The sequence below is a fragment of the Alligator sinensis genome, unplaced genomic scaffold (assembly GCF_000455745.1).
Source record: "Alligator sinensis unplaced genomic scaffold, ASM45574v1 scaffold135_2, whole genome shotgun sequence".
Classification (NCBI taxonomy): domain Eukaryota; kingdom Metazoa; phylum Chordata; order Crocodylia; family Alligatoridae; genus Alligator; species Alligator sinensis.
The window spans coordinates 2,197,591-2,208,374 of NW_005842067.1; the positions used below are offsets into that span (position 1 = coordinate 2,197,591).

At 41.1% G+C, this 10,784-nt stretch overlaps 1 protein-coding gene across 1 annotated transcript in view; it reads right to left on the minus strand.

The window, feature by feature from the left end:
* LOC102375363 (solute carrier family 22 member 4) overlaps window positions 1-10,784 on the minus strand; it is a 49,526-nt gene that overhangs the window by 20,735 nt on the left and 18,007 nt on the right. The window contains exon 2 of the mRNA XM_025204042.1: window positions 6,441-6,535. The gene's annotated coding sequence lies outside the window, so the exon portion shown is untranslated. The remainder of the gene's footprint in view (window positions 1-6,440; window positions 6,536-10,784) is intronic.

A 10,784-nucleotide genomic window follows, 5' to 3' on the forward strand; every position in this document is an offset into this window, starting at 1 on the left:
AGCAGATGAATTAAATTAGTTGCTTATTTTGGAAGTAGGCCAATTTCAACATAATTTGGACTGGTTTTCCTATATTTGTGTTTCCATTTGGCTGTGGATAAGGGGTATGGCTATTACACAGTGACGGGTCCCCACCAAGAACCCAAATGCACAGACAGTAAACAGGAAAGGAAATGTAATCATTTCAACTCTGGGGAGAATGGAAAATGTGAGAACAGAAGCCAAAGAAGAGAAGAGAAGGACACTTGCCACTCCTTCAATATGCTTACAGTTGTAGCTGTACCCCCATCCTCCCATTCAATTCCTCTATGGTTTATCTGACCACAGAAAAGGCAAATCTGAGCTCAGTCATAGCTGTGGCCAGAAGAAGTTGGTTGCAATTGATATACCTACCTTCCTTTGCAGTGTTTATCAGTAGAGACCTACTTAAATTGCAGTTTCATGATTTTTGCAGAAACCACATAATATGTTTATCTCCACAGCTGTGATTTCTCAGGAAATCAACCCTCCAAAAAATTAATAAAAATAAAATGCTGGCTCCCCATTGGGAGCTAGCAGTCTTTGCTACTACTGCAGCCTGGCTTTGCAACCCGCCTGCAAGGGAAAAGCACCAACTGGCAGGGCAGCACGAAGAGCAGCAGCCATGATGGTAGCTGTCCTGTCATATCTCTCTGCCAATCAGCACCGAGGGTTGGAGCCACATGAAGGGCATCCAGCAGTCAAGATGGCAGCCAGTCCCTTGTCCCTCCTCCCACTGGGGCGTCTCTGCCAATCAGTGCCAAGGGGCAGGGCTACTACAAATGATCATAAAAATCAGCTTTTTGGGTTGTGACCAAGCTACAAAAATTGCTTTCTCTTGCTGCAGGCTAGGTAGGTCCCTACTTATCAGCAGTGTTGGCTATCCAAAGACAGACATCCCAGAGAAGTCTAACTTTCAGAAAGGTATGAACACCTGTTCATGCAAATCAAGACCTGTAAGAGTATCTTAAGTTGGGAACCCAGGACCTCTAGTAACTCTTAGTGACCTGTGCTACTGTGGCCATAAAAAAGGGGTGGAAGTTGGGTCTTGTTCACTGGCACAGAGCAGAGAAAATGTGGGGAAAGCAAGAAGCTCCAAAGAGGCTGAGAAGCATCTAAACCTCAGCCAAAGACACATTTGTCCACTGTGCCCCATTGCTTACTCTCTCTATATCACAATGTAAAAATATTTACTAGTACTGAACCTTTCTCCTAGAAGATCTCTTTCATAAAACCGTCCTGGTTCTGATGTTGTTAGATTACTATAGGTCTTCATTTTAACTGAAGAGAAGAAGGGCATTCAGGGGAGAGGAGTGAGGGCATTTTTAGTCAAAACATCAGCTCTGGAGCTTTGTTCTAGTTTGCCAACATGAGGACTGCCACGCCATGGTGAATATTTCCAGTCCCAGAAAACAGGAAGTGATATAGTCCCCCAGGAGCAAATAGTGGTTGGAACTGATGTGGAACAGAGGTCAGGAATGCACTTAACAGCATTATGTTGCACAGAAGTCCCTCCAAAGTTGATCTCTGAACATACCGTGGGGTAAAGAGGCTGACATGCACACCCTCCTTCCCCATGAGGCTATGAGGAAAATAAACAAGGATAATCAAAACTGAGAAATTCACCCTTATCTTTATTTCTGAATAGAAACTGGGGAGCAGTGGCCAGCATAGCTCCTGCAAGAAGTAACGCTAAGTGGCCATGAATATATGTAGACAATTCATGGGGGTGAAAGAGGAGGTCAAAACCTCCTACTTTCCCAGAAGGATCCAGCAGGAAAGCTGAGCTTCCAGTGCCCCAAGCTAGTTCTTTGGCAAGAAAAATATCACCACAAGAGCCCAAGTGGAAAAAGACCATTGCAGATGCCACTTATGTAAAAAAAAAGGAGGCTTGTGGATAGAAGCATGCTGAAGGCTTGAAAGTGGTGTGATCCCAAGTCACTGAAAGTTTCCATTTTACCAGAACTGTTGTATTTCTGTATATGAGAGTGGCAGTGTCAGGTTAAACACGCTGACTTTTTTCTCTCATTAGCCATCCTTTGAAGCACATTCCATTTTAATAAGCTATAGAGGTGATTAAGTGTTTGCCACCTTTTCTGTTACTGATATTAATTTTGATAAGAATTGTAAAACACAAGTCATCATTGGAATAATTTCTCCTAATCATCAGCTTTAAGTATTTCAGCTCTACAAGCTAAGGTTTTTTAAACCTACATTACAGAGTTTCAGGTAAACCTCGGGTAATAATGAAATAATCTAATTAAGCCTCAGATTAAAGCAGAACTTAATTTTAACAATAGGTTTATAGCCATACTTCTTGGACTCCGGGCCTTTACAGGAACTTGTCCCTAGGTAAACTGGAACATAATTTTGGGCACTGTTTGCCAGCTTAAACAAATATTTCTTAAATGCACGGCAGTTAAAGTACCTCTGCAGCAGAAGTTTCAGTTATTCTGATATTTAACCTGTTTTTCAAACAACTGACAGTTACAAGCATTTGCTTGCATAAAGAAACTGTCTGTTATCATTTGAAATTTTATATGTTAAGAGCATCATAATCAGAAATTGATGCATCAGACATCCTGCCTACATACTCCATATAGGCAGTACTCAGTATTATGCTTAAAAAGAAAAACTGGATACAGGGTATGAGCAGTACACATTTCTTGTGTTTCAATAAGGTGATCTTTAGTACTCAGCCCTGGTTGGTGTCTACAACTAACAGTACAATAAAACCTTGCATTCTTTAACCCTGATTTCTATCTGTTCTTTCTACACCCCAACATTGTGGCAGAAGATTAAAGAGGAAGGTCTGTACCAAGTATAGCTGATAGCATTCTTTAAAAATAGCTTGTAAATTAATAAACATGCCTTTTCTTCCTGACATTTAAGCCTGTAGACACTGTGATGCTCATGTTAGACAACAAATGCTTTTAGATGATTTTCATGGTACAGTGAAGTATGAGTGACCTACAAAGGACAAAGAACACTTCTGAGGTTACACTTCAGAGTACCACAGGAAACACGAGTTAAAATGCAAAGTAATTTAGACTATTTCTTACTGCTGATCTGATTCACAGATTACTCTTCCCCTTTTGAAAACAACATCTCTAGCAGCAGAATTCATTTAAATTAAGTCATCTAGCTCATCTCTAGACAATACAATGCACAATGTTTCAAAAGGAGCTTTTCCAGCGTTTTTTATAGTCTACTTTGGAAAAGTCTCAAGTTCTGGGGCATTTATTCCTCTTATTGTGAGGGTTCACCCACAGTGTACATGACGTAGTGTGATTTGGTAGAAACAGGAAATTCATCAGTTTTACTTCAACTCTACTTGTGTCAAGTTTGGGCAGATTGATTTCCTTCTTAAAGGAAAACCAGTCATGCCTGTCAAAAGTTTTGAAAACAAAGATGTAGACAGATTCAATGCATGCTAGCATCAGAGTGGGAAACATACACAACAAACATGGGGGCTTATGTCACAGTTGTTGCAGCATTGTAAAATAACTTAAGCCTGCAAGCCTGACTTTTGCAAAGACATTTGCAAAGTTCATTTCTGAAAATGAACAGAGCTGTTTATGTAGAAGGGTTTTGTCTCCATTAATGGATGGCTCTGATGATTTTATTGCTCTTTATAACTTTGCCTATCAGCAGCCGAACGAATTAAACAGGATTTTGGTAAATTTTACTGCTGCCATTTACAAACAAGTATGCAGCAGTCAATAAAACAAAAACATAATATTTTGAAACACTGCGAAAGCTCTATAGATGTATAAAGAGCTTCATAAGCATTAAGAAATACCTTGGGGAAATCAAGCTGTTTACATTTTAACGGACAACCCCCACCCCTTGTAAAACAGAAAGAATAAGTAATTTTCCATTTCAACAGAAGCAGCCATTTAACTTCAAAAACTATAACAATATTGACATTTCAGTTGCTAAGAATACCACCATACGCATTTCATTAAGATTTCCATAACAGAAGTAATATGTTGGGTGCCTATCAGATGCAAGTATGATACAATCCGATCTCGAGTGTAATTAGAAAGACAAAAACAAGACAAATCCTAGGAAAAATGGGAGTCAGGGCTAGAGTTTTGAGATTTAAGCATGCAACTGTACATAGACAATATAACTTTCAACTTTTACTCTCACTGGGAGGATGAAGTGGTTTAAATTTCAGTAATTAATTCTGTAAGGATGGATTTTACATTACAAGTAAAAAGATCACACGCATACATAGAGGCTAGGAACTTAAGCAACTGCCATGATTGGCACTGAGAAACTGATTCCCCAATGGTTTTGTGATTGTATATAAAATTAGTACTTGGCCTGGTTTAGAACACGATAATTAAATTGGCACATGATAAAACAAGAAACTAAAATCTTAGGGAGAATTCAGAGACAGACTGTTAACATTATTTTGGGCTATGATGCAAAAGTTGTCAAGATCCTCTGGACTGTAGACAAAAGAGTACGGGAAAAAAGAGAGAGATTCAGAGACTAGAATGCTGATTTACAAACTAAAAATCCATATAAAATACCAGAATAGAATCACTTCCATTCTGTAATAGCATTGCTACAACAGTATAATTATATAATGATAACCATAGTTTATCATTTTAAATCTACATAATTTATAAAGCTATATAATTAGAAAGCTTTAATTGCACCTGCTGGTCAGTTTCCGTGCACCAATCTCTTAAAGTGGGAATTATATTCCTTTAATGTTAAAGTCACTAATGAAACCACACCCCATAAATGGGACAAGAAGAGAGAAGGAAAGGAGAGAGAGAGAGAGAGAACAACTCCCAAAGGTAGCCTTCATACTCATGAACGTAAAGTATACATATCTATGAAAACAAATAAGCATGGATGCAGAATCCATCCATTAATACAAGATGGTACTCCAAGTAACCTTTTATTATATACATATGCACATCTTTTGCAGTTCTCTAGTCCTGAATATTAACAGATGCTATGTTCACTTTCCAAGTCTACAGACTAAAGAACTATCCATGATTGATCTGACCTGCCTCACCTATTTAAATAGGGCTGATGACTGAATTCCTGATGAGAATCTGTCAGTACCAACTACTTCACAGCTGATCATACTTCCTGTAAGTCTGGTCCTTTTTGCCAGCCTGTGTGTTCCTTGTCTTCCATACTGCAAGCACTTAGGAGTAAAGAGCATTTCTAAAGTGCTTAGCATCCTTAAAACATCCCTGCAGCACATAAGAGAAACAGCCAGCTCACGTGCCTACCCCTGTACAGAAAGAGTCTCCTGCATCCTCCTGGAGCCAAAAGCCCCCAGCATCCTCTCCTTAGCTATAAAAATCTCCTACTACCTTTTATCCCCAACATATTCTAAAGCACAGTGAGGCTCTGTCAATTTTTTTTAAGTTAGCGAAGTCATGAAGACTATATTAAGTGGAAAAATGAGTAACTCAGATTTCAGATACTGAATTTATCTGAAGCTGATGCAGAAGCCAATGCAGAATTGAAACCTGCTGCAGATTCCAGACCAAGTTTCAGGCAGAGTACACAGCGTCTTGTGGGCAGAGGTCTAGAAAGCTTTGTTCTGTACAAAATGTAAATCTTCCCTCCCTCGTTCAACGGGAAACACTGTAGAAGACATATTGTGCCCGACATGTAATGTACTCTACCAAAACTTTTATAATACTACAAATTGGAACATTTCCCACCTAAGGCTTGTACATTAGTGCTACGATACTCACTACTGTACTGTACGAGATAGTCAACCTGAACGCACCAAGTAAGCCAAAACACGAAGGTTAATGAGAGGCACATGATAAACTCTTTCCACAAGTGCTTTGGGCAGGTCAGGGAATGGGCAACACAATATGGGGGTGTTTGCCCTTTAGGCCAGTAGATCAAATCTGGTATAGCTGGAGGTGACCAAAGTTTACTTTGATTGAATCCTTAATGGCCTACAGAAAATAAATCCAGTTTGGATTTAATCCAGATCCTAATGCACCTGTGGCTTAAAGACTGGCAGCAGTCACCAGGGGACATTAAGCCTCAGCCTCAGAAAAAATATTTTGCATATTCTACATGCCCTGTTTATATAACCTAAAATGACAATAACTTCATTTATTTTTTGCATCAGCATCATATTGTTGACTCATTCAACTTCACTAAAACCTCAGATTCTTTTTGGCAGTACTGCTACCTAGCTGGTTATTCTCATGAAGGATTTTTCTTTCCCAAGTATATTATTTTCAAAGTGCTTTTACTGAATATCATCTTCTTGATTTCAGACCATTCTCCAAAACCATTGTGAAGTCTGATACTGTCCTCCAGCCCCATCTCACCTACAAATTGTATAAGTTTACCCTCTAGTGTATTAATAAAAATACTGAACATTATTAGATGCAGAATAAGCTACTGCAGGACATCACCTAATTTATCCTCCCAACTGGAAAGCAAATCCTTGATAGTGACTCTGACTGCAGTTTTTTCAGTCACCTGTGTGCCCACCTTCATCTTGCTTATTCTGAAATATAAAGTAGGAAAACGTATCACGTGGGCCTGTGTAAACAACAAAACAGTAAAAAGTCAAGATATATCACATTTATGGCTTCCCCAATCTAATAAGCAGCTTTGGCTTTAGTGCCTGAAACTTTACTCTTTCTATAAGCATGAAATTAATTATTCAAGGCCATGCAATAGAGGTTTTATGTTTCTTCTATTGGCACAAGTAGTATATTAGCCTACATTCCTTTCCTATGTTGTGTGAGAAGATGGCAAATGTTATTCCTGACTTTCACTACTGAGTTCATAATAGACACTCCTACTTTTAATTGACAACTACACCTAGCTGTTTTGAGATAATTAGCAGCCATTTGACTGATACATTTTAGCAGTCCCAGAGTCAACTGACAAAGAGAGGAGAAACAACAAAATAAGACATTTGAATGCTGCATGTTCTTAGTGAAACACTAGACTTGAAAGATTTTAAATTAGCTGATTATTTTTTTCCTCTCCCCAACATCCTGGAGTGTACAGCACAGGCATCATTCCAATGTTTCCAGGTTTTGCTTTAATCCTATTTAAAATACATTCTTAAAACCTTTAAATGAGATCTACCCAATCATGCAGTCCTTAATACTATAAGATGGTCACCCTTCTAAAAAGCAACTGCAATTTATCATAATTTCCCCCCAAAATAACAGCAATTAAATTTTAAAAAATCTAAACTTTTCTGCTAGAGTAACTGTAAATACACCTTTTAAAATATCTGCATTTCAAATGCATTATTCATTAACTAGCTAAAATGCCATTTTCCAGGATTCCTGATCAGACACATCAAGAGGGCAAAGTTCCTGTAAACCTAGAAGGAAAGTGCGTTCACTTTAACATTTAGGCAAAAGATTACCATATTTTAAATCTTTCTGTGATCACCAAATACCTTACCCCCACACTCCTACAAGATAGTTATAGCACAACAAATAGTGAGCTCTACTTGCTGCTGGCAAAAGAGAACACTAATGATTCACAGGTTTTTTGAAGGATTAGTGCCTTGGAGTAACAGAGGAGATTGTTTTCACTGCTGAAAGCGGCAGTGCCCTTTGAAGAGATCATTGCCCTTCTCCTCATACTGTTACTCAGTCAGAAATAACTGATTAACTTCCCCCAGTGCTCCAGCACACTATGTCTTTTCCTGCATCATACTTTGCAGAGATCATAACACTACGCAAGACGCTACATTGTCAATCTCTTGAGACTACCAGTTTCGCAATAAAAGATTAACGTGCTATATAACTCTGTTTAAAAAGATTAAGTCTATGAATCACAGGAAAGCAGATTACACAGAAAGTAAGTCTGAATACAAACAGGTCAAGCAAAATGCAGAAATAGTCACTAACAGGCATGACTACAAGAAGTCTACAACGTACAAATTCCATTTGCACCAGAACATAAAGACGGCATCTGCTAATAAGGTTAAGTGCATTGAATCATGAAGAATATTACTAGATCCTGTACTCTTAACCACAGTGCCAGCATTAGGTTGATCTACTTAAAAACCACTGCTGAGAAAAATCAGTTAATGAGTGGATAATCTCTGCAGGTACTTTACACCCATGGTTGTTGGCGTTCAATTTGTATATGGAGGATTTTCAGTACTGCACCTTAGACTGGTGGAATTCTGCTGTGGAGGAGTTCACGTTTCAATTACCCATAGCTAGAGATTATGCTTACTGCTGTAAAGTGAATGTTAAAATGAGCAAGGGAATAAAACAGCCAGTCGGTAACTTAAAAAGAAATAGTACCTCTTCTCTCAGGACAGTCTGGCTCAAAAAGGGAACTGTAATTACTAGCCGATCAGTGACAGTGATGGTGGAGAATTCATAGCCAGAAAGTCCAGCACCTGCAAGGTCTCCCATGACTTGCACAGGGCTGTTATTCAGGACACACCAGTTACATTTGCTCTTCAAAGCTAAGGACAGAAGTTGCACACAAACCAGTTTAAGTGATCAGAAACTAGGTTAAACCTAAAACAGAACAGAAGTTCAGTGCACTTAAACCACTTTCAAAAAGTCCTGAGACTGGTTTAACATAAATCTGGTTGGATGTAGTATCAGACTAAACGGATTTAGGTCAAACCAGTTTCTCTCCCAGACCCCCTTGTGGTTTGAGTTAACTCACTGTTCCCCAGCATCCCAGGATGCTTTGCAGCCTTGGGCTGGGCTGTTGGTTCCAGCAGAGCAGCGTTAGTTTTGCCCTTCTGCTCCCTAGCCAGAGCATTATCACTGCTCTGGCTGGCTGAGAAGGGTGTGCTGGGGGGGGGGCGGGGAAAACAAGCTCTGCCCCAGGCCCCAGCCAGCACAGAGGTTTGGGGGGGCACCTCCCTGCCCACACGGGATCCCAGCTGGGGTCTGCCAGGGGAAGGAGGGGGGGAGAAGCCAAGCTTTCCCCTCCACTCCCTGCTTGAGTGGAGTGGCAGGCAGGGGGGGGGTGTGCCTGGGAGGAGCTGTTACCCTTCCCCTCCAGGCAGACCCCAGCAGGGGTCCCATGCAGACTAGGGAGGGGGTTTAAACCTGGGGCCAGGCTGCCATCCCCACCCCCCCGCCTGAGCAGGGAGTGGGGGCTAAGTCTGGGAAGAGTTTCATCTCCCTGGCCAGGCAGACCTCAACTGGAGTCAGTGCAGGCCAGAGTGGGGGTTTAACTCCCCCCATCATACTCAGCAGGCCAGCCAGGGCCTGGGTATGCCCCCCCACCACTCCACTTGAGCAGGGAGGAAGGGAAAAGCCTCGAGGGCTTTTCTCCTAGTTCCCCTCCTTCCCTTTGGCAGTGGTCAGCAGGCGTGACTCCGCAGCTTCTGGCCGCCACTGTAGGCACGTGGCTGCATTTCTGGAATCAAAACTGAACATCTTTTCACTCGCTTCTTGGTTCACTCTACTCATTTTAGACAAACCTGCAAAGATTGAATCGATTCAGCCTTGGGCTTTTTGACCATCTGTACTTAGCCCAAGAGCTTCACTGATTTTGTTTGTCCCCAGAATCAAATCAAAGCTTCAGTTTGCCTCTACAAAGCCTAGTGGGTGTGCCTGCACTGTAGAATTTAACACCATGGACTTGCCCCTGGGTACAAACACCAGGCTGGAGGGACTTAGATGTAAGCAGACATACTGCAATGCCCTACTTTAGTTAACGTGTCTGCATCAGTGCTACATTCATGCAAGTCACTAGTATTTCTGAGGGCATATCCCATGATTCTTTATGATGCTGAAAAGAAAGAACTTGTCTTTAGACACACAGGGAATCATAGGAAAGGCATTGGAGAACTAACAGCACTTGAGCAACTTAGCCTGTATCCTCATAACAAAGTGGGTAGAAGGGCCTATTACCACAGGTAGCCCAGGTTAAAGCACCACCAAACAGAGTAGAGGTTGGAGGGGGCAATGGGCATGTTGGAACTTCTATCCACTCTCAAGTGAAGGCACTGAGTTTATGGCTGAGTTCCTGGCCACAGCAGAACTCATCTCTCCTATACACAGTCCCTACAGCTAAAGTAAAATGGGCGCTGGAGCCCAAGTACTTAAATCAGTGAAAGGATGGTGAGTAAGCATTTTCAAAGCAACCGTGCATCCGCTTCCGCTCTGGTTTGTCTGAGATTGTCCCCTGGTTATTTCATAATGATGGGCTGGAAGCCAGTCACAGACCTTGTTAAAGCTGATGGGTATTAACCCCTCTTCTTTGAGACTAAATTAAAGGAACCTTTAACCTTACATGGAGTGAGACAGCAGAAGAAAATAGAAGCTATGGCCCAGGACAATGGTCAGATAGCAAAACCTGACCATAGGTAAGCATGTGGGGTCAAGGGTTCACCTATGCCTAGCTGGGGTGCACAGAGAAAAAATGCAGGGATGAAAGGGATTTCTGGCAAGCTGTCTTTTAGAAGCAGAAAAGGAGCAAGAAGAAAAAACAGTCATGAGAGTGGCCCCGAGTGGCAGAAGAGGGACAGAGCCTCTTGAGGTACAGACTGGCTAGAAAAGCAGATCTAGAGAGGAAGGAAACCATCCGCTGCTTGCTTCTCTGAGATTAAGAGATAAAAGACTTTACGAGCATTGTTTGCAAGCTGCACCTCTGCACCTACCCATAAATGAGGGTTACTCCCGACATTTGAAAGCAGCCAGAAGAGCATAAAGCAAGTCAGATGCAAAAAAAAAAAAAAAAAGGAACTTAAGAAAGAAAAGTAACTGAAAAAGCAATTGCAGCAACATCTGGAGGCCTCCCACAAG